The sequence below is a fragment of the Halictus rubicundus genome, chromosome 7, assembly GCF_050948215.1.
Source record: "Halictus rubicundus isolate RS-2024b chromosome 7, iyHalRubi1_principal, whole genome shotgun sequence".
Lineage (NCBI taxonomy): Eukaryota > Metazoa > Arthropoda > Insecta > Hymenoptera > Halictidae > Halictus > Halictus rubicundus.
The window spans coordinates 5,270,861-5,293,736 of NC_135155.1; the positions used below are offsets into that span (position 1 = coordinate 5,270,861).

At 40.4% G+C, this 22,876-nt stretch overlaps 1 protein-coding gene and 1 long non-coding RNA gene across 2 annotated transcripts in view; one reads left to right on the forward strand and one right to left on the reverse strand.

Annotated features, from left to right (window-relative positions):
* Mmp2 (Matrix metalloproteinase 2) overlaps positions 1 to 22,876 on the reverse strand; it is a 179,888-nt gene that overhangs the window by 56,082 nt on the left and 100,930 nt on the right. The window lies entirely within an intron of this gene.
* Positions 8,983 to 22,876, forward strand: part of LOC143355632 (uncharacterized) — a 155,069-nt gene continuing 141,175 nt past the window's right edge. Inside the window, exon 1 of the long non-coding RNA XR_013082531.1 lies at positions 8,983 to 8,993. This is a non-coding gene — a long non-coding RNA (uncharacterized LOC143355632). The remainder of the gene's footprint in view (positions 8,994 to 22,876) is intronic.

The window sequence follows — 22,876 nt, forward strand, 5'->3', positions numbered from 1 at the left end:
GTTTAAAGTTATTGTTATGAATAGAACAGTTAATATTTATCATTTCGATACAGGTGAATATTAAATATCATGTAAGTCATTACATTTTTAAAGTACATTTTGTAGGTTCACTTCTGAAATAACTCTACTTAAATTATTAGAATGAATTTCGGGAACTCGTTTCGACCCCCGAAAGAACGGAACATTCCTGTTCACGGGCACGAAACGTTTGCGTGACGAGCGAGTTAATAATAAACGTCAATACCGCGTCAAACTGGAGAACGGTACGCAGCGAAAGCTGTCGGTGGGTTTATCAAGGCGTGTTGAATTTACGGAGATTCACGAGTCGTCGTGTAATCGGCGAATCCTAATTACCGAGGCTAGACCTTGAGAGGTTGAACGACGAAAGCGGGAAATCACGGCGCCGTTCAAATTTCCTGAGGCGTTCTAAGAGGCGCCGCGACGCTGTCTGAATTTTATTAGGCCATTCTCGCGATCGTTTAACGAGTTCCCCCAACCGTTTCGATTCGATTCTACGCAAAAGCTGTTCTAGACCGTCTGGCTCGCCGCAAATTTCATTTTCAATGGAAACGTATTAGCCGCTCCAGACATGCTTTAAACAGCAGCCACGGGAACACTGAAAAATGTTCGAATCGGAATCTCGAAGTGAGAAATCACTGACAGCATTTCATCTTCTAGAGAATAACGAGCTGCGTCGATCAATGCATTAAAAATATACGATTGCATTTAAAAAAAGAAAAAAACGTAGGTCACCTTCGTGTGACCTCTACGCGTCCGACTAAGGAAAAATGTACACCTGATTATGGCCCCCTCGAAACCATTCATTTCTTATTGGAATTATTATTTTTTTTAATATAGTACATAGTGTAAAACCGGTCACCGTGTGTATGCTGGTGTTATCTAACAATATTAAGAGCCAAAGGGAGTCACGTGACTTTTGCAGAGTCAGCAGGCCGGTAATTGCTGTATAATTTCCGTTCACAGCCTTTAGCCACTGACTTAAGATCCGTCTTGGCCTTGATCCGACGGGTCCTAAGTTTGTGACTAAATTTGTCACATGTTTGGCTTTGTATTATCGATATTATGATTTCTGACACCAGAAACGTGCTTAAAGTTTTTGGCTTCGTTTCGCAGAGAACCAAGATAAAATTAGCTCAATTTGTAGCCGGAGATATGTTCATCCAGAAAACTTATCCAATGGCGTAAAAATGCTTGGGTTCCACGGCATGCGCATCGTCAATTTTTGGCCTACTTCTATACACTTATATTACCAAATATGTGCATAATCTCGTCAGCTCATGACCAGCGTGCGCTAGATTGAACCTTCCTCTTTCGAATGAGCCCTTTCCCAGCGAAAAATATTCTCAAATAAGGACGAAAAGTTGAGGCACGTAGAATCATTTTTCGCCTATTTTTGTCGGTAACTTGGTCACTCTACCTTATCGCGAATCCACGGAGTCTATTTGTTCTTGCGAAACTTTTATAGATTTAAAAATATTATTCAAATTTTATACTTCTTCAGAAAGTGTTCTGAAGGAACCGATAGGTTAGCATAATTAACGTTCCATAAAAAAATAATGAAAAGTAAAGAAGTTTTGTTATTGGATTAGTAGTGGTCTCGTGGTCTCACACCGATATACCCGATCCGTGTTATGATTACACTCCTCAGCGACCGAGGACAATCGAGCATTGGGGCCCCTCAGTAGGGATAGTTCTAGGACAATTATAGGCTAGATATTTGGGACGTATATCGAGTAAAGACTGTATTTACCCAGAACATTTCATTATCCGTCCTTAATAGAATTTATAATGTAAGGACGTTTTTAAAGAAGGTTCTACAGTGTATGTCTTAAACGAAACCTGGAAAAAATTGTCATAAATTTTTCGATCTTTGGTTTCATGCACCCCACGTACTGTACGTGCCTGACAAGAAGTCTCTCACAGGAGGCACTCGCTTGCTCCGCCTATCCGCACCGTTGACGCTCCAGTACTCCAATGCTTAGACTTTGACGTCACAGGCTACATAGTATGTGCCACCGCTTCAGCCAATAGAGCAGCTAGAGGCGTGCCCCTTCCACTCTGAGCCCCGCATTCCTTTCACGGGACTTCTTGTGCGACACGCACAGTACGCATTGAGAAAGAAACTTTTGGGAGAGCCTAAAATATTATGTAATAACTAGTGTAATGGAAACCAAATGGAATGTTATTTCTTCTCTTGTTAATTTTAACAGATGAGAAATAGTATACTGACATTTGAAATTTTTAAAATACTCCTACAATCTCAAATTTTCTCTACTCGATCCACAAGTCTAGTAATAACATTAAAGATGGGGAATCGGCCAGAATAGTAGAAATGTTAGGCGATCCGAGGGACTCTATTGTGCTTGCAGAACACGGGCCGGGATTGCGGAAGAGGTTTTGAGCGGGAGTTGGAAAAAGTAACGAGCCGGCTAGCAAAGAGCTCGCGTAACTTTCCGACAATCCCCGATAATTCTTGCAGTTTTTACGGGCGCAGCGCGATTTTTCACGGCGGGTCCAGCGTGCCGGCGGGTTAGAATGCGGGTTAAAAGGAAAATTCTGACAGGAGGCAATTTCCCCGGAAGTCGGCCTTCTCCCAGGCGCCGCCGCCGCGGCGCCGTTCCTTCGCGATATTTTCAACAGCCGTTACGGATGTCTCCGGTTACAACTGTGAACATCGCGAACAACACGAACGGGAACATAGAACGCGACGAATATATTCGGAATTTTCTCTCGAATAATATTATAAATTCCCGGAATTTCTACGAGCCGCGGGTACAACTCGGTCGGTTCTAGACGGTTTTCGGAACGAGGCATTAAATTGCGGCGAACTCGCGTCGACGTTTCATAATAATGTTACTTCTGCTGCTTTTATTGTTGGCTGCTTCCCGTTGTCGTTCTCGTTGCGGCGGGCATGAATTATTTTCCGCGATTAAAACCCCGGGATGAAAGTCCCCGGAATGCCAACTTTCGCCATTTCGGATGGAGATTGTTTTCGGATTAATCGGCGCGTAACGGGATCAACGATGTTCGATTTAATAGAATCAGAATATTAAACAACGTATTTATGCGTTTTAGCGAAATAAAGGGAACTGCGATACGAACAATTTTTGGTCTCAATTAATGCACGATACAGGAGCTACGTAGACATTTATTTCTTTTTTCCAATGATTTTAATCAGACGAAAGTAATAGAAAAAAATTTTTTACATTTCGTCTAGTCATTTTTGTCATAAATATTATTCGACACTTCACGTAAGAGATTATTGCACATTTTCATTGCTGCATCGAAAATGTTGCTTTTTCTAGTTGCAATCTTAAAAGATTTTCTACGCCTTTTCAAATTTTGTTAATACATTAATCGATCTGACGTTCTGCGTTACATGGCGACATATTGTTTAGTCAGATCTAGTCTACGGAACAAAAGACACCCGCATTCGGGCATTTACAATTTGGGCATCACGCTAGATGGCTCTGCACAACACAATGGCGCGAATTACAAACTCACTCCTCTACACACACCATTATTTATGATATTTTCGATAAAGAAAGTAGTTCCCTCACAGCAGGAGTAATTTGAATGAAGAATATTATGAAGTCTCATTAAACAGTAGAACATAGTTAAATAAGTTATTTTAATTGCATGAAAACTTCAAGGGTTGATTTTACCCTTTTGAAATATTTTTCTAACGAAGGATTGTTTGTTTCCGTTACAGTTGTTTTTTTATTTACTATGGAACATATTTAGTAAAAAATTACGACAATTGTGTTTTCTAAGTAAATGCGATTGACATTCATGGATATTAACAGAAACATAATCATAGAAATACAATTGCAATCGGAAGATGTGGGATAAAATAGTATGTAATTTTTTAAAGATTAAATAAACATTGCCACCTCGCTCGTGAATTTTATTCACATATACCAATTTAATTTATTGATATTTAGAGTATTTATTGCAAAAGTAGCCCGTGCTAAATATTAAACACAGCAAAATATTTTGTAATTTGACCTTATGGGCAAGCCTACCGTGATTCACAAATCTCAATTTACACGTAAGTTTCTTAATATGTGATTTATGATCGTGATTACGTATGCTACGATTACGTAACTGTGAAATATCTTGTATTCCCAGTTAATGAAAGAATAATGTCGGTCTTTTAAACAACACTGACAAGTACAATCTCAAACAATCAACCCCATGACAAATGAGTCTCGTTAGAGAAACAGTCCGAACGTACAGAATACTTAATCTTCATCTTCGGTGTGAGTTCTGGTTCCGATTAATCATGTTGTCTGACAAGAGAAAGAAATGAAAGTGTTAACGTGCGAAAATTACCTGTGGCATATTGGAAATGAATTTGTGTGCGAGGAAATAAAAATAAAAATAGTGTTAAAACAAGATGTTTCGATTATTATATTCAGTATGGAATTAAATTAATTTAGTATGAAAATTAAATTGTGTTCAGTTCCAAAAAAAAAAATTAAAATATTAGACATTACTTACTGACAGATTATTCTAATTTTTCAAAAAATTAAAAAATTACCACAAGCTCCAAAAATATTAAAAGGTATCAGCATCTAAATATTAGTAATTAAAGGTTAAATATCATTTTCAGATTTAAAAAATTGTGTTGGACAGAAGCGACAGTTATTACTGTTTTCCTCTACAATATAATTTTCCGCGCTGTTTACAATTAGTCGCCACTTTGTTGCTACATTTTCAACGCTGTCTACATAAAATTAATGTCATGTTGCTGAGATAAATTCTTTTATTTTTGAGGTTTAAAACTCCAGCTTTAAATTTCTAGATACACGAAAGGGAAAATGTACTACCCTTCTCGGAAACGCACCACAAATTTGGAGTAGCTACATTGTGTAATTCCCTGGAAACTCGTAAAGTTCGCAATATCGTAAATGCACTTCTTTTGCAGACATGTTTCCTCTGGCTGTTAGTATTGATAAACTAATTACTGGATTTTCAGAACTCCCCACTAGCTTTGTACATCTCAGGTTAAAAAACGCAGAATACTTTCAAAATTATTTGCAAAAACGTTTAAATAACTCTTATAGATCGACTTTTGTAATAAATCAATGAAATAATCACCTAAAAGATACATATAAAAAAAAAACGATACAAATTATTGCTTGCAATTCATTCTGCATGACTATTATAACACATAATTAGAATATTATTTAGATTATTAGAATATTTATTAATATTCTTTATTATTATTTATAACTAGATTGGGAGTCTTTATGCAACTTGAAATTTAAAAAAAGTTTTTGGCAGCAATTGGTATTAATTTGCACAGGTTCCGCAGCAGTTGGGAGGGGTTCGGGCAGTGAAAAAGAACAAGCATAAAGCAGACAAGATTTTCGATCACGAAATTTGGGTGTGCACAAGGAACTGCAATTATGAAATTACGAGAAGGACGATGCCGTGGCGCATCGACACCGGTTATAGTTAATTTAAATTACCAGCCAGCTGACAAGAACGCGTAAATGCCTTGCACGGCGTTTAACCGCACGGTCATTATGCTATATTACATCCAATTTCTCTTGTAATCACGTCAATAGAGAGACACGCGAAATCTAATTTCGATGCCGCGGTGGTGGTCTGATAACGTATCAGCTCGCAAACTAGGCGATCAAATAGTTTCCAGCCAAGTCGATATACGATTCCGTGACTAAAGGCAGAATCAAATGCACGGTGTCACGACGTCGAGCTGTCAATGAATGCAACGTCCCTTCCTGTCGTAAAAACAGACGAGATGCAGGTTTGTCCTGTTGCGCTATAAAAATACGAGTCCCGTCAAACGAACAGAACAAATGTCTTAAGCGTAAAAATAAAAATGTTCTGTATCGATTGCAATAAAGGGGAGCTAATGGAAAATTGGTTATTTTAATAATACCGTTCATAATATACGAGGGCGTCCCGAACGTTTATCGTCACCCAAGCTGGTACGGCCACGTTTAAATTCAGCTGCCCAAAATTTCACGGTGGTAAATGATGGTGCAGAGTACCCGTATACAGCGTCTAACTCTTCTTTGATTTGCGTAGGCGTATTGCCTTTCAAAAATAAATATTTAATCACAGCTCGATACTCGAGTTTTTCCATTTTCACAAAAACACTCACAGCAACTTACTCAAACGACTGTTAAACAATAACTGAGCGTCCGAAATGGCTGAAATTTTGGTGAGTTCCTGTCAAAGCATGCACAAACACGCTCCAGTACTTTTGTCGACAAATACTGCCATCTTCATATTGAGGTCGGAAACTTTTCAGACCACCCTCGTGCATGTTCACCCAAAATTGTTTTTCTTCCTTGAAAGAGGTGATTCTACAGGTTATTTAAAGAAACTTTTTCCTTTGCGAAAATCTTTTCCGTGGCTTTGTTAAGGAGTTAATAGCGAAAAACACGAACCAATCAGAGCGCGGCTACAGCGGACGGATTTCGACTCGGCCAATGCCAACGTCGCGCTCAGTCGCCGAGCCGGGATCCCTCTGCTATAGCCGCGCTCTGATTGGTGCGTGTTTTTCGCGGATAACTCCTTAACAAATCCGCGGGGAACATTTTCGCAAAGGAAAAAGTTACTTAAAATGATCTCAGGAATCACACCTTTCAAGGAATTGCAACATTTTTGGAACATCCTCTATATTAATAGTACTAGACAAACATGGTACAGGAGAGATACTTGAGAAAAATATTAACAAAATAACAAACTGTCTATGAAAAAATTGTAAAAAAATTCTAATAATAAAAAAATCTAATATTCCTCTAACTATACAGATGACAACAGACACTGCCACAATAATGTTCTGAATTTGTACACTATGGACAAAACGAATGTATTAATTTTTCTGTTAATATTGTTTCTCTTATGTGACAAATTTTATCAGAGTATTGGAGTTGAAAACAGTAACGATAGATACTCGATTGGTTTGATCGAATAATTTCCGCCTGAGCTGGTTATGACAGTGACGAATCAATCGGAACGAAAATGTGAACAATGATTAACAGTCAGAAGTGAATTTTAACGAAGAGGAGCTTACGCAACGCGGGGAATCGCGCTTAAACGACAGTTTCGAAAATGTTCCGGGTCATGAAAACAACGGGTCGTCGGTCGTAGAATCAAGATCGCCTGTAATTGCGTCTAATACCGATTACTTGTTGAAACAGGGTTCGATCTGCGTGGCAAGTCATCGTGCGCCGTCATTGAATAGAGTGTCGTCAATTGGCTGGATCGATCGGCCTCGAACCCTTGGCTCCTGACGTTTGGGCGCCAGTCGGCTACTGGAATTGCCAATTTACTTGAACACGTGCTTCCTAATTTTCCAGATCTCCCCTCCCCTCCCTGCCCCTCGATCCTTGCGGCGGCAGCGTACAGCGATATTACGAGTTATAAATTCAGAATGTCTTTCATTGATTTTAAATCGAAAGCAGGCCAGTCAGGGGATCTACGAGGGCTCTTGTCCCTCATATGTCATAACTGCGGGCTTACGCTCAACTTCCGAAGATTATTAATCCCTGAAGAGAGAGAGAGTGAGGGGGGGGGAGAGAAAGAGGGTAAGGGAGTGAACGGAAGGAGAAGAGAAACAGAGAGAGAGGAAGAGGTAAAAAAAGGGCGGTTGATATGAGCTCTAACGATTACATGTTCCGATACTTCCAGCCGATCGATGCTTCCGGCAGACATTTTTCAGAACGTTATCGAGCATATTGCCCCGTTTCTTTTTTTAGTTACACACATTCCGCCAGTGGGAAGCTGGCGCCCGTCGCACAGAAGAATTCGATGTTTGATAGAATTCTAACCTATTTTATTAATGAAATCTCCACTATTTTATATGATCCAGGTATTGAAGCCATTTAAATTTAGCCATTTAATTTATATTTAAAGGACACATTCGAGTTATTGTTGAAAGAGCTCCGACCCTTTTGAAGAAGAATTTATTTTATGTTTTATCATTACCGGACTTTCAAGGTTTTCCGACATTTTTGGGACACCCTGTGTAAGTCTGTGAATTCAAGTGTCAAGATACGTAGTCGGTTAGCAGAAGGAACACGGTGAAGACGTCGGTCGTTGAAAAGATGCATTTGCGGTAACGTATATTAATGCGAAATGCAGCAAGGAACTAACGTTGCGGATGCGACGGGAAATTTATGCTGTGTGTTTGGCGGAGACGTTGCCGCGAGAAGAATATGTTTGCGAAAGCTTGCGAACTTCAGAGAGAACGATTCGAGCTTAGGCGAGGCGAGCTCTGTTCAATACGGTAGTCGTGGCGGTAGTCCAAAGTCGATGATCGTGTTGTCGCAACAATTTTCAAACAAGATTTATCACTCATTAAACATAGCTTAATGCACAATTTTGATTCGGATTTAGCGACTAGGATTCGTCAATGAGTATATTTTATAATTTATTTATAGAGATAAAAGTTTACTACTCCATGCATATTTTTGTTTATATTTTATTGCTTTTACAAGATTAATGACAAAATGCAGTATTATATGTTGCTGATTCTTGTGTTCCACAATTTCGAACGAAATTATATTCTGTTAATAAATTTATTTCCGTTGCATAGTGCATGAACATCTGCAGCCTGCTAATGACTATTATTACTTGTATAATAGAATACCTTTTCAGAGCGAATAAATAATAAATTATATTTCGTATATATTCGGATTGTTTACTGTGAAAGATATGATCGAAGGTTCAAACTTTTACAGGCTGCAGGTTAAACTACACGGAGTATAAGAAACTAATAAACGTCACAATTACAATTCTATATTTACTTAAAATTATCACCGAGCTATTTTATGTCACGGCGACTTCGTCGAAGTAACTTCTCGTCTCCTTAATCATGACTTTGCTATGGAAATCTAATTATCTGATGAGGAGCTGAAGTCTTTCGGTTTTAACGGTGCAACGAAACAATTTCAAACGCTAAATTACCATAATCCGTAAAACCGCTCGAAGTGTACGAGTAAGATAAACCAGGGATAAAACATTATTGTTTGATGAAATAAAGGAGAGACAGGACAATACAATAGGAAAAACCATTAATAAATCTGCTGGAGACAGCGAACTACAAAATCTCCTAATTGACTTCTGTCATGAATAATGAATGCTGCAAGCGCTTCCAGCCTTTTGATCGCCAATGCGCAAAAATAAGTTGTTATTAAAGCGGTAGGATGCGGCTTCGTTAAGAAGATTAAATAAACAATATCGCTTGCAGTCGTTTTCTCACTGTAGCAGCAATGCTTATCTACACATTATTTGTCCAAATGCATCTCCCCGGATTAATTCGACATTATTTATTATTACTCTGCGGATTTTATGCGTATAAACGTGAAATGTAATTTTGCCTACCTGCAAAACGAACAAAGTTTTACTACACTATTGTTCACATTTAATGTACGCTAAAATAATTCGTTTAACAATCATATTCACAATTTTGATCGAACATTTCCTGGTAAACTGACCTGCGTCCGTGAGTGCGAAATCCCCGGCGAATGATTTCAATGAATCGCTGGTTCCCTTGAGCATCCACGGGTTTGCATCCCGAGGAGTTTATCGCGACCAGTATCGGCGGCACGAGCATTCCGACCAATATAATACCATTAAAATCTATTACGAGCACGGATAACGCCGACTGGATGTGGTTGAACGGACCCCAACGACAGCCAATCGGTGACGAGCGCGCGCGTAGACGCTAATAAGAATTTAATTGCTCCGTATCCAAGGCTGAAGCGTCCCCGTTTGCTAGTCGGCTGAAGCAAATTAGGTTACGACCTTATTGAAAAGGAACTTGTGGCCGCGAGAAGAAACAGTCCGAGTTTCTTCTTTACGGCACGGCGCTCTCGAGTTTTGGTTGCACCGAGGCTTTTTCCGTTCTCTACGACGCTGGTTTTTCAGCTTCCGTTCACTTTCGTGCGACAAGCTTCGCGCTCTTGTCATGAAACACATTACCCACCGAACAACTTCTTGCTCGGCGTGCAACAAAATATTCGAAGCAGCACTGTACACTACAGAACTAAATTTTTGTAACTACCCGGATTTACGGCGCCACATCTCGCCATGGCCGCGAAGGCGACACAACTCAAGAAAATAAAGGTAATAGACAGTGGATCTTTATGCAAATTCTAGTTCTTAAGGTGGGACATACACCTAGGAGGTCGAGAAGTGAGCTTGACTTTGAGAATTTTTTATTTCGACAATTTCTTCTCTTATTTTTACAGAATACGAAATTTTCGTTAAAAAATGTCCAATAGAATGTCCATGGTGGCAACCATGTTTATGAGACGGTTTTTCAACACGGTAACCATCATCATATCTCAAAAACTATCGGATCAATTTCTTTGAAGTTTTTTACAGGCGTACTTGATAGAACCATCTAGTTTTTGACATAGGATTTTGTTTAGCAGAATAAAAAATAACTGGAAAATTACTTTCTCGCAGCGCAGCAGAATTTGTTAGAAACAAGTCTTGACAAGTCCGGAGAGTTTTGAGTTTTTCCCTTTATTGTCTTCCGCTGTACCACTCGCGATCTCCATTTACACCGCTACCTTACGTCAGATGGCAAACGTTTGCCGTTCGTACCAATCCACAACAGAATTCAAAGGTCCTGGATTATAGAAAATGTTTTTATGAGATCAGGATCGAACGAGTTGTTCGCGGGATGACTCTTACAGGTCATTTGTTGAAGCAGCGTGGGGCGAGATTGCGTGGTCGGTTACAATAGCGCTCCCGGGTACAATGCAGAGGTTACAATTGAAATCCCTCGTTGCAAGGTTGGTCCGCGAACAGAAATAAACCTTCTGGTACACACGAAGTCACGACGCTTCCGTGCACTTTGGTCCGAATGCGTCTTCAGCGATTCCGGGACGTTAGCTGGCCATCAATTTCCCGCCTGTTACACTTTTCTTCCACGGCGGAGAGATACGGTCGATGAAACGATCGCGTTCGCTCACTCAAAAAGGTTGTGATGACCGCGAGGGCCTGGCGTACAGGCAAGCATCACACCCAGGTTGAGTGAGTCCACGAGACCGCCATATTCAATTGGCTCCTTCGGGGTATCCTCTTCTTGTTCCAATTCTCCTCCTCTACCCCGTTTCACCTGTCCTCCGATTTGCAAACCTCCGACACACGCCGTTTCCTCTCGAATACCGGCTCGATCTTTCTAACCTAAAAATATCCGCTAAAACCCGCTAACATTGGCGGGGACCGTCTTATCTTGACGATTATTCGCGGACTTCGATTGTTCAGCGTTCCAAATTCTGAACAAAATGGTAACACACAAGTGTAATCCTCAATTCTTTTGAAATGCCCGATTTTATAATCCGAATGTAATGAAACCCTTGATCTAGAAATATCGTTATAGCCTACGTCTAAGGTTCGTTATCTTAAGGTACCAATCTGATCTTTAAGGTCCTGTCACCAGCTAATATTTGGATATTTAATTCTAATTTTAAATAAAATTTATTTCGATGGGATTCTTATGTATTCTTTTTATACGAGTGAAGATCTTACGTCACTATGTGACGTTACCATTCATACCATTCACATGGACGCACTATTCATCAGATTCATCCTCAAGATCCTATCTCCAGCTAATATCTAGATATTTAATTTTAATTTTAATTTTAAATTAATTTTAATTTTAAATAAAATTTATTTCGATGTGATTGTTATGTATTTTTCTCATGTGTCGAGTTCTTGTATCTTTATGTGACGTTACCATTCATACCTTTCACATGGACGCACTATGCATCAGATGCTAGAAAAAACTCGAGAATGGAAATTACAGATAAATGATTCGTAATTCGTATTAAACGAAAGAAAGTCTTTCAGAAACGCATTAGATCCCACAGTATTACCGGCATGCATCCTACCGTGCAATTATGTGAACCGTGCCGCTATTAGGATTTCAAAATAAGCTGACGCAGCCAAGCCGAATGTACGCAGCTTAAATAACTAATAGGGTATTGCGACAGACACGTCCTCTTCTCTTATTTCAGCGAAAAGAAAGTGAGGCTGTTTGCTCGCCCGTGAAACGGTAGGGCCGATGTATTAACTCTTTGTTTGGCAACAATGTTTGGCAACATTGTTCGGCAAACAACGAGGCTTTTGTACGACTCGTGTACAAAGCCACTGAGATTTCTACGCCGCCTCCCCGAAATTATGCGCCGCCTCTCTCGCCAGTTGCAATTTCTCGGCAGCCCCACGACTTTCTCGCTTTGCCGGGGCTTCCGACTTCAATGCTAATTAGATGTTCCTTCTTTCGCCGAGCAACGTTTCAAGTCCTCTCGGTAATTAGAGGCCTAAGGAAGTGTTGGAACATTTAACTCGAATCGAGAGTCCTGTATAACATTTCCCGCTGATAAGACGGCGCGATGCTGCGAGCTACACGAACGCAATCCTCCAGATAATAATGTCAAGCCTAACAAAATTCCTCGCATGAACTGTTTGTCCATTTTATTACTTTGTTCGTTTTCATCCTCACCGTCTTCGGAAATCTTTTAAACTAATTTACTAATTAAACTACTTTGATTTCAGTGTAAGGTTTATTTTTCATCGAGAAAAAGGATCCCCCCCCTCGAGGTATCGGGTTCAAGTTTGATAACCACATCCTGTTTGGATGTTGTTTCAAAGCGTCAGCGGGTTGGCGTAAAGACAGCTCTTGGCCAGCACCCTGCGGAGATAGTAGGGTTTTGGAAACTGACCTCGTTCGACAGCTAAAGTAGGTGCAGATCCGGCAGTGCACGCTCGAACTATAGCAGTTTGGACCTGGATGCTCTGATTGGGCGTATTCCAATCCGGCGTCCATTCGGGGGGCGGTGGATAAGGCTTCAATCAGGTGCCATACGTTAAATCCACCGTCTATTATTAGACCTAATACAGATAACTGACATTTTAAGTCAGACGCCAGAAGCTGCGCAGTTCAGACGAAGCCTTTCAAAGGATGGGTAAAATAGTATCCAGAAACCACCGTTTTAATGTGCCGCCTGGCATAACCTCAATCTATCAATCCGCCGTACGTAAACAAATATTCTTCGAACACAAATTCAACGTTTATCGTTACTGCGGCAAGTTTGAAATCGGTGTGCCTAAGAGTAGTTCTAGTTTAATGAGATATGCTATATTTCTTCCAATTTGCTTAACAAAAAATTACGGAAAAATGCATGAACATTCTACTTGATAGCACACTGCAAATATTTTCCGAATTTTTTACTGCAAAATCGATTTTTAAAAAATTCCACCATAAAAAATGTCCAGGTTTATGTTCTTATAGTAGCAGTGTCTTATTATGGTTATTTACGTGTTCTTCTCAAGTATAGAAGGTAGAGTGTCATGTGCATAGTTCGATAGTCAACTCCTCTTTTCGCACGTGACGATAATAGTAATCGAAGCTGTCCGAGCCATCCTGATCGAGTCTCCTCTCATCGATAAATATTCATCTATATTCTTTGCCACTTCTTGTTCCACTGCAACATAGATATTGTTTTGCAATGCTGACGAGACACTCTCTATGTGTCGCTGTCAATGCAGGCTTCAGTTTCAGTCGTATCGTATTCTCATACGTAGTATACGACGAACGTTACTAGAATTAGCTTCGCAGTGAATAGGACACGATTATGAGGTGTTGAGACACCTTACATACCATTCATCGCATCTCGAAAATATTGATAGCATATGCTACTTTTTGTCCGCGAGTGTACTATGCTCAAAATGTTTGTAGAATCATTTTTTTACTAGCATCTCGGCAACACTGCGTGGATCTGTTCCAGCGAGAAATGTCGTTTATGGTCTTATCTCTAAGCAGACCAAGTTTCACGAACCTGAGATAAGCCAGTCGCTTATGGCAACGTATTTAGCACGCTCATGTTTCTTTCGGTTGACACACACGTCTTGAAAAATGTCTGACGATGTCATTAAACTCGGAGTGGGACCACTTTGAAGAGGACACTTCGTGGGACCTTGGGTGATAGAGCAACAAGTGAAGTCTGCCTCTTAATAATTTATTAAATATAACAGGATCATGTTTCAACGCACGGTATACAAGAATGCGATCTCCAGGACGGTCGAAATCTTTTTTTTTTAATTTACGGTACGATGGTATCAATTGAAAACGACACGGACTTCCGGGATAACCTGATAACTAAACGCATTAACTCTCCGACGGGGGGGGGGGGGGGGCTGGGTCCATTTTGACCCAGAGTATCACAATCAAAATTAAATAAACAACTGCTTCTATTAGGACTAACAGAAAGGCTACTATGTCCACAAGAAATACTGCCAAAAATATGTTTAAAAAAAATTGATAATTAAAGCATTGAATGGGTTGAAGAAAAGCTTTTAAAGGATTAAAGAAACCTCGACTAAATTAAATTCACATACAGGGTGTTCAAAACAAACGATTCCATATTTATATGGTATATAGGATACATTGTACTGAGAAAAAAACCTTTAGTAAACATAGGTCGAAAGGTCGTTTCTGAGATGTAAACATTTTTGCTTGCTAACTTCATGATTCATTTACTACTGGCCTTTTGATATTTACAGAAGATTTTTCACGTGTCTTCCTTCCTTCGATAAATAACCGACTGATTCCGAATGAAATCTACTGTCGGCACTTGAATAAGAACATTCAGAACGCGGTTTGTAAACACTAAAGTAAACATCGCATGCGATGGAAGCAAGTAAGTCAATCATGATACTAGCAAACAAAAATGTTTATATCTCAGAAACGGTTGACCTTTCGACCTACGTTTAGTAAAGCTTTTTTACTCGGCACAATGTATCCTATATACCATATAAATATTGAATGATTTTGTTTTTAACACCCTGTATATAATCCGAGCAGACTTGGAGGAGGATCGAGACAGCGAATTTGGTTGGCGTGATTCTTCGAGCTTTTCGAACAGAGCGGTAGAATCCCGAGCGGTTCGGATGCGTCAGTTTCGTCCAATCAAGGAGGACGATTCCGGGCGGTGTGCGCCGCGGAGATTCGAGTCAAGAATCGAACAGGGTTCTCGGAGAGAACGTCCGCAAAATGGTCGTTGAAGGTTCTAGCAACGGCACAATAACAGGAGCAATTTCGCACGAACGACTGAATACCGGCACGTTTCGACTGCTTATTCATCCGCTGGACCGCCAGGAGGCTCCTCCCTGGAGAGGCTATCGTACGGATCCAAAAGCGTTTTCGAGGTACCACGAACCAAACCTAGCCGGTCTACTTGGCACTTAACGTGCGAACGCCTGCCATACAAACCGAACAGACAGACATTCCGTTGTAATTTCCGGCAATGCGACGGGGATGGCGATGCAGCGAGGGATTCGAGAGGAGAAAGGAGAGGGGTTGGTTTGGTTTGGTTGCGGGATGGATGCAACTGAATTTCGTTGACTGTTCCGCGAGAGGAGCATGACGTACGGTAAGGTGTACGGTAGCTGGAAGTAAGGAGATTATCGAACTGCGAATTCCCCCCCCCCCCCGGGGAAGAACATAATCGAAAGCTGACAGAAGACGATGGAACGAAATGAAGAGCCAGAGACAATGACGCCCCGGAGTAGTTGGATTATAGAAACAGGGAGATGAGATTTCCCGAGGATGCCCGCTAAGAGGAACTGATTGCCTATGGTTCTTTACGGGAGAATGTAATCGAGAAAATTAATTGAGAGCAGCTTAAACTTTGATTGAGAGCTCCTTCTTTCGAATTCCTGATTCGCGACGACAGTGTCGTAATCTACGCTCCCGTCGCGTCGCGACCGTATTCACAATGGCGCCTGTCATTTTATTACAATCAAGGTAAAAAGATATACATTTCGCGGTCAAAAATAAGAACAATTTAAATAAAAAATTTAATATAAAATTTAAAATAAATTATAATTTGATTTTTTTCGTTTTCAAGGTCACTTCAGGGTCATAGCGTGTAGGTCACTGAACTCATCTTGACGCCGACTACCACGTCGCGTTAAAGAAGTACATGTCAATATGCAGAAAAATACTTCAAATGACTTTCACAGGATTTTTTTCATCACCACCAGATGCACGCCTTAAAACCATCAGCCAGTCCCACAAGTATTCGTACGCTCTTAAAAATCGCATAACTTTGTCAATATTGGACTATACTACTTGAATTTTTTTTGAGAAGTTAGAACAATTGGATCACTACATAAAGTGAAAAAAGTTTTTTACAAAAATTGCAATTGGTCGAAAGTGTAGAGAAAATACTAAAATTTGTATTTTGCAACTTTTTTATGTGGACTTACATTGAAAATTTAGAAAATACGATTTGTAGATCTGTATGAATTATACATATTCTGAGAATTTCATCAAAATCGGTCAACGTTGCAATGAGCTGCAGATGTAGAATGATCACATAAGGGCGAAATTCCCTGAGAAAGTCAAAATTCTGCGACTTTCGCCCTTAAGTTTTCATCGTTAAACGTTTGTAGCTCAGTGCAATGTTGACCGATTTAGATGAAATATTCAGAATATGTATAATTGATACAGATGTACAAAACGTACTTTTTAAATTTTTAATATAAGCTCGCATAAAAAAGTTGCAAAATACAACTTGTAGTACTTTCTAAGTACTTTTAACTAAGTACTAAGTACTTTCTAAGTACTTTTAACTAAGTACTAAGTACTTTCTAAGTACTAAGTACTTTCTAAGTACTTTTAACTAAGTACTAAGTACTTTCTAAGCAATTTTAATCAAACATTTTTCTCACGTTATGTATTGATCCAATTGTTCTAACTTCTCAAAAAAATTCAAGTAGTTATTTGACAAAGTTATGCGATTTTTAAGAGCGTGCGAATACTTATAGGACTGACTGTATATCCTGTTTAGTCATTTATTCCGACTTTCAATAGTAGCGGAAATAGTTTAGGTGCTCGAGTTAAAGTTAACAGCCTGTGGAGCGACAAAACCATTCTTAAGTAACTTTGTACAGACTGGTTGGCATACGATATCTGGTTAATGTTACAGCTTCGTCGACTTTATCATGTTGTTCCACGGTCATTCTACCTCTCTATTGATAGCCAATCTTCGTAAGCATTTTCGGTTGCCGCGTGGCGTTCAGAGAATACGTAAGATGCGGACATAACGCGAGAAAGTAGGGAGGTCCACCACGTACACGCTAAATTGTATGGTCGCTACCACGGGGCGAGATTGTCGAGCCAATTAGATCGTTCTAGGTAAATGTTATTATACGCATGGGTACTGTAAATGTTATCATACGCTTGAGCACTGCGAATATTATCGCATGCAAGGGCAAAGTTTAGTTTATAGGCAGTCTATAGGTTATGTTACGAAATCTGACCTGTATTATTAGCTTGCAAGTGTTAATGTCAACATACGTTTTCATAGACCCATTGACAGAAATTACTTTCAAACTTTTACAAAAACATTTGTGACATTCTTCTGATTTAAATGAGACCAAACGTGACGTAATTCGGAACATAATATACTCGTTCGATTGACGACACAGTAGAACCTCAATTATGCGAACCGATGATATTTAAAGCAACCTCTATACAACACGATTGTACAAATCAGGAAAGGTTTAAACCAACAATGTAGCTAGTTTTATAATCGATTGGTTCGGATAATGGATGTTCTACTGTTCCGTAAATTAAACGAGTAAATTCGATCCAAATTGCTTCGTGTTTGGTGTCATTTCAATCAGAAAAACGCCACGAATATGTTGGCAAAAGTTTCATTGAAAAAAAATCATTGAAAATAAAAAACTGTTGTCATTGTATTAGAGGTCACCGATATAAGTGACTTTTCGGTCCCGAGGTATTCCCATATATCTAGAACATTACTGTAATTTTAGATGGTAGTAAGTAATAATTGCTAATTATACAGCCCGTTTATTCGTAATTGATTGTTGTAGAGATTGTCTGTTCACTGTGAATTTTCGAACGAAGTCTCGTAGTTCCGCCTAATAGACGCGACGGGGGGATGTTGGGCCACGAAGAGTATCAATTTCTCAGCGGGAAAGTAAAATATTATAGACGAACGGCAGACGAACGAGGTCGTCGCCGAATGGCACAGGGAAATACGGGGCCAGTGAAAAAGAGGACAAGAGCCACCGAGGAAAAGGGTCAACGCGTATTTGTCCACGTTTCGCCCGGAGATAACAAGACTTTTGCGCGTCCAATAGAAGCCGCGAAAGGACGTTTCGTTTGAAATGCCTCTTTAAAAGACACACTTAAAACGGATTATAGGGGTCGGACCGACTCGCTTTTCCTTCGAACTTACAAAGGAATATTTAATAGCGGAATTATTTTACCTCCGACGGTTGCGAGGGCAATCATTTTAGAACGACTTAGACGAACTTTGTGCTCGGCGTTTCAGACCTATCCTGCTTCCAATTTCGAACTTTTTCGGCGTATTCGGCTTGGACGATTTTAATCACCTGCAACAATCTTAATTTTCACGTGACCAATACCCCCGGCAGTTTCTCATTGTTATTGTCAATCTGCACCGTGAAAAATAATGTTCGACTCTCGTCGTCGTCATCGTTGGGCCTCCGACGACACTTTTCCCCATTAATGGACACCGCGGCGATACAGATCCCCGAAACTGACGGGTTTCCACGTGCGCGATCGTTACAAAAGCCCCGCAAGTCTGTGTCTCTCTCTCTCTCTCTCTCTCTCTCTCTCTCTCTCTCTCTCTCTCTCTCGCTTGACGAGGTGTCGACTTTCATTGGCAAGGGTGTTTCCTCCTCCGGCACGATTTCAACGCCCTCTACTCAGGGGCCCGAGACTGAAAGGGTACTCTCTACCGGTGTCTCCCTTCGAGTACCGAAAGTGCTCCTCGTTGATCACGAAATGCAACACCGCCGCTGCACCCGGACACGACGCCGCGACGCTACACGACCAAGGAAAAAAAAAACGAGGGACTAAGGAAAGGAGACTCCTGTAGAACCCTTAGAAATGTCCGAAGAACACGCTCCGGAGACCGGGGGACCCCGGCGCACAGTGGTCGGGATTTAAAAATTCAGTGACATTCTAACACAACGTGCGAACCGCATCTGGTATTGGCATGAAACTTGGGCTGTGCAGTGTTAACCGACAAGCACGTTAAAACAAAAGAGAATTACATCAATGATTACATATTTCGATAATAAAAAGAACAACAAAAATAATCATTAATTTCCCCGCGACTGTATTTAAATATTTGCCTTCGTTTTAGATTTGATTCTCATTATGTATATTAGTAGCATATTATCTCCGCCGTATTTTGAAAAGACGAGAAGGCATTGATTTACTAAATGACGTGCAAAAAAGATTTTGAGAACATTGTAATTGGTAAGAATTACATGAAAAAATGGAAAAGGCACTTTTTCAAACTGTTATACATTATACAACACTTCAGCAAGTGTATAACTAATATAGATCTACAAAGCAGGTTTTTTTTAAATTTTTATTAAGGGCTGAAATGAAACAGTTTTAAAAAGTGCCTTTTTTTCATAGAATTCCTACCAATCGCTATTTTTTAAAACTCTTGTTTGCACGCCATTTAGTAAATCAATGCTCCTAACCACAAAAAAGTCAAAGTTCAATTTTTAAAAAGTCATACTGTTTTGAAGGGCGATCGAATACTTTCGTCAATGTAAAATAACCAGTCACCCACAGAAAGGTTAAATAATTTGTGAATTCACAAACCAGCCCAACGTATAAAAATTGAGGTTATGATTGTAAATAAACCAGAAGATTTTTTGACAGTTTGCAGCATCTGATTCGGCGTCAGTGGGAAAAGGGGGAAATCTACAAATCGAGGTAGGTGTCCTAGACGACGATGGTGGCAAAAGAAATTATTAGATCCGAGAAATCGACTTGCATCGGCACAGAAGAGTTTAATGACCGCCACGGCAGCGGTCATAATCAACGTAATACTCGTTAAAAGGTACCCCGTCTGACTTAGGGGACTGTTAGGGGTGATTACCTGCACACACGGTCACCCGTTCGAGAGCCTGGGAAAATATCTAGACGAAACTAACGATCAAAAGGGAGAGGCCAAGAATTACGAGACGACGCGGCGAAACGCGTTTTCTTTAAATGATTCAGAGGCACGAAGCGTTTTTTTGCGACATGCTAGAACTCCCATTATTCAAGCCATTATTTTTGCCCCCGACGTTCGAGTAGTCTGCCACCGAACGTTCAAGTATTTCCTCTTCTCCATGAAAAAAAAGAAAATGGTAAATATATGGAATAACATTTTCGATGATAATTGCAAGGGTCGGTCGAGTATAAACTGGACTTTTTCTCTAATTTTTTGTTTTAGCGGATTTTTTGAAAAACACCAATGAGTCTTTTTTCTGTGTACAGTGAATTCTCGATATACAGGGTGAGTCACCAAACGTTAGCACCTCAAATATCTTTGTTGTTTCTAAAGATACGTAAAATATGGTAAGGACAAAGTTGAATGGTACAATGGGGCTGACACGATGCAAAAAAAAATTTTGTTTTTATGTCATTTTTTTGGAGATATCAAGGTCACCTTGACTTTTTTTAAATGGAACCACCCTTTTTTAAACACCCACAATGATAGTCCCTTTCATTAGGAATTCAGTGACTATAATTAGTCCAAGGTCATTCAAAGGTCAAGGACAGAAAGCTAATCTTTCATCCAACTTTACTTTCAAATAAAGTTTTCTCAATTTTCTCCCACTATTCTTTACCACCTCCACCACCAATTTCACATCCCTTAAAAACCATCTTTGCGTGCGAGTCTCCAGCTAGTCCTCATTTAAGCCACATCAGTGTACAGTCGTTATAATTAAACTACGAGTTATTGTTACTAACAAGTTGTCCAATTTCTCTACCGCTCAAAACACCTCACCCTTTAAAGAACTACCTAGCACGGTTTTAAGTAACCAAGCAGGAGCAACAGATGCGAGAAAAGTCGAATTTACTGATCTTTTCCATCTATGCACGTACATACAAGGGTTACGTCGGGCTTTTCGGGTCAGATGTCCCATGGCGCGACGGTACGGTAGGACGACAGTGAAACGTGCAAGCAAGCCTGGCTTCTTTCTGCCAGCGAAACAAAATGTTCCTCTATACGTCTCTGTCCGGATCTCGCGTTGCGATGTCCATCGTGCAGATAGCGCTGTCCGCAGCATAGTCGGTCCGGCGGCGGAAGCGTTTCATTTTTCCGGAAGAAGCGAAGTCCCCTAACACAATTGAAACTGGTGAAGCTTGGTTCCTTGTGTCCTCCAGCGTGTCGACCGGGCGAAGTGCATACGTGTCAAATGACAAGGAGTATCTTCTTGCGGGCAGACGACCTAATTAGTTGAAAGCCTATGTTAGCCACGGAGCTGCGAAGGGTTGTCTGCTAGCAAGGGCTTTCAATTTAATTTAGTCGTTCGTTACTGCGTGCCTTCGGCGGACTACGCTGCGGCCAGCCTGTTCCAGCCCAGGTGAATATGCTTTCACGCGATCTATCTCTCCCCCTTTCTCCTCTCTCTCTCTCTCTCTCTCTCTTTACGTTCTTCGTGTGGCCGTACGGCCATCAATTTAGACGCCTCTCGTATGTCACTTCGCGCCGAGCTTTCAATCTTGTACATCCATTAGACTCACGGCCTCTATCGTTTTCAGAAGTCTGACTCGGTTAAGTACCGCCAGCCGCGTGTTACAAACGCCGCGACTGAACATAAGCGAATTTCGCCCGCGTTAACGTAAATGTCCCTGGTTCACGGCTGCGTTCCTCTCGCAGCGCAGCGCCGCGCCGGCCAGTTACCCTTTTTTTTATTTTTTCGTCTCGAATCTTATTAACACTTTACACTCGGCTAGCTACGCCTAGCCTTTTGCTCGGAGAGGAGCGACGGGAGATTTTAACGCGCTGTGGCCGGGTCCTTGTAACGAGGTGTCACCCGACGTCCTTTGTCTTACAAGCGCTGGTGATAGGAGACAAGAGAGACATTTATTGGATAAGTCGAACACATGTAACAGACGCCGACTCTCCGTGCTTCTTTTATTACGGCGTGTACGATTCTACCGTTTTCTTTGTCTTTGTTGCTTCACATTCGTACCTACGTCAATCTGTATTATTTCTGTAGGATTTAAGAGCCAAGGGTAGTCACGTGACTTTAGCAGAGTCAGCAGGTCGGTAACTGTTGTATAATTTCCCTTCACAGCCTTCAGCCACTGACTTAAGATCCGTCTTGGTCTTGATCCGACGGGTCCTAAGTCTGTGACTAAACTTGTCACATTTTTTCCTCTGTATTATCGTTATTATGAATTCTCGAAATGTGCCAGAAATTTTCGCCAGAAACGGGCTTCATGTTTTTCGCTTTATTTCGCAGAAAATCAAGACAAAATATAGCTCAATTCGTAGCCTCATCCAATGGCGTAAAAATGCTTGGATTCCACCAAGACCTTCCTCTTTCGAATGAACTCATTCCCAGCGAAAAATATTCTCATATAAGGACGAAAAGTTGGGGCACGTAAAACCATTTTTCGCCTATTTTTGTCGGTAACCTGGTCACTCTACCTTATCGTGAATTACGGAGTCTTGGCTCTTAACACTAGAACTACAAAGCGCAAATGCGACTGGCATATATTGTCTTATTATAACAACAAAATTGCATTTGTTTAGGTTTGGTACCAGATTTGTTTAAATATCTATTTCTCATGAAAAGATATTTATAATTTCAATATTTCTAAAAGAAAAAATTAGGAGCAAGTCATTTTGACTCATTCGGTAGTTCTAGTGTTTTTGACCATTTTGCGGGCCATTCCGTTACATTGGTACTGCAGACACCCGGAAATATTTTAACCTTTTCACTAAAAAATTACTTCGACTCCAGAAACCGAACACTTCGTCCGATATAGAATATTTTT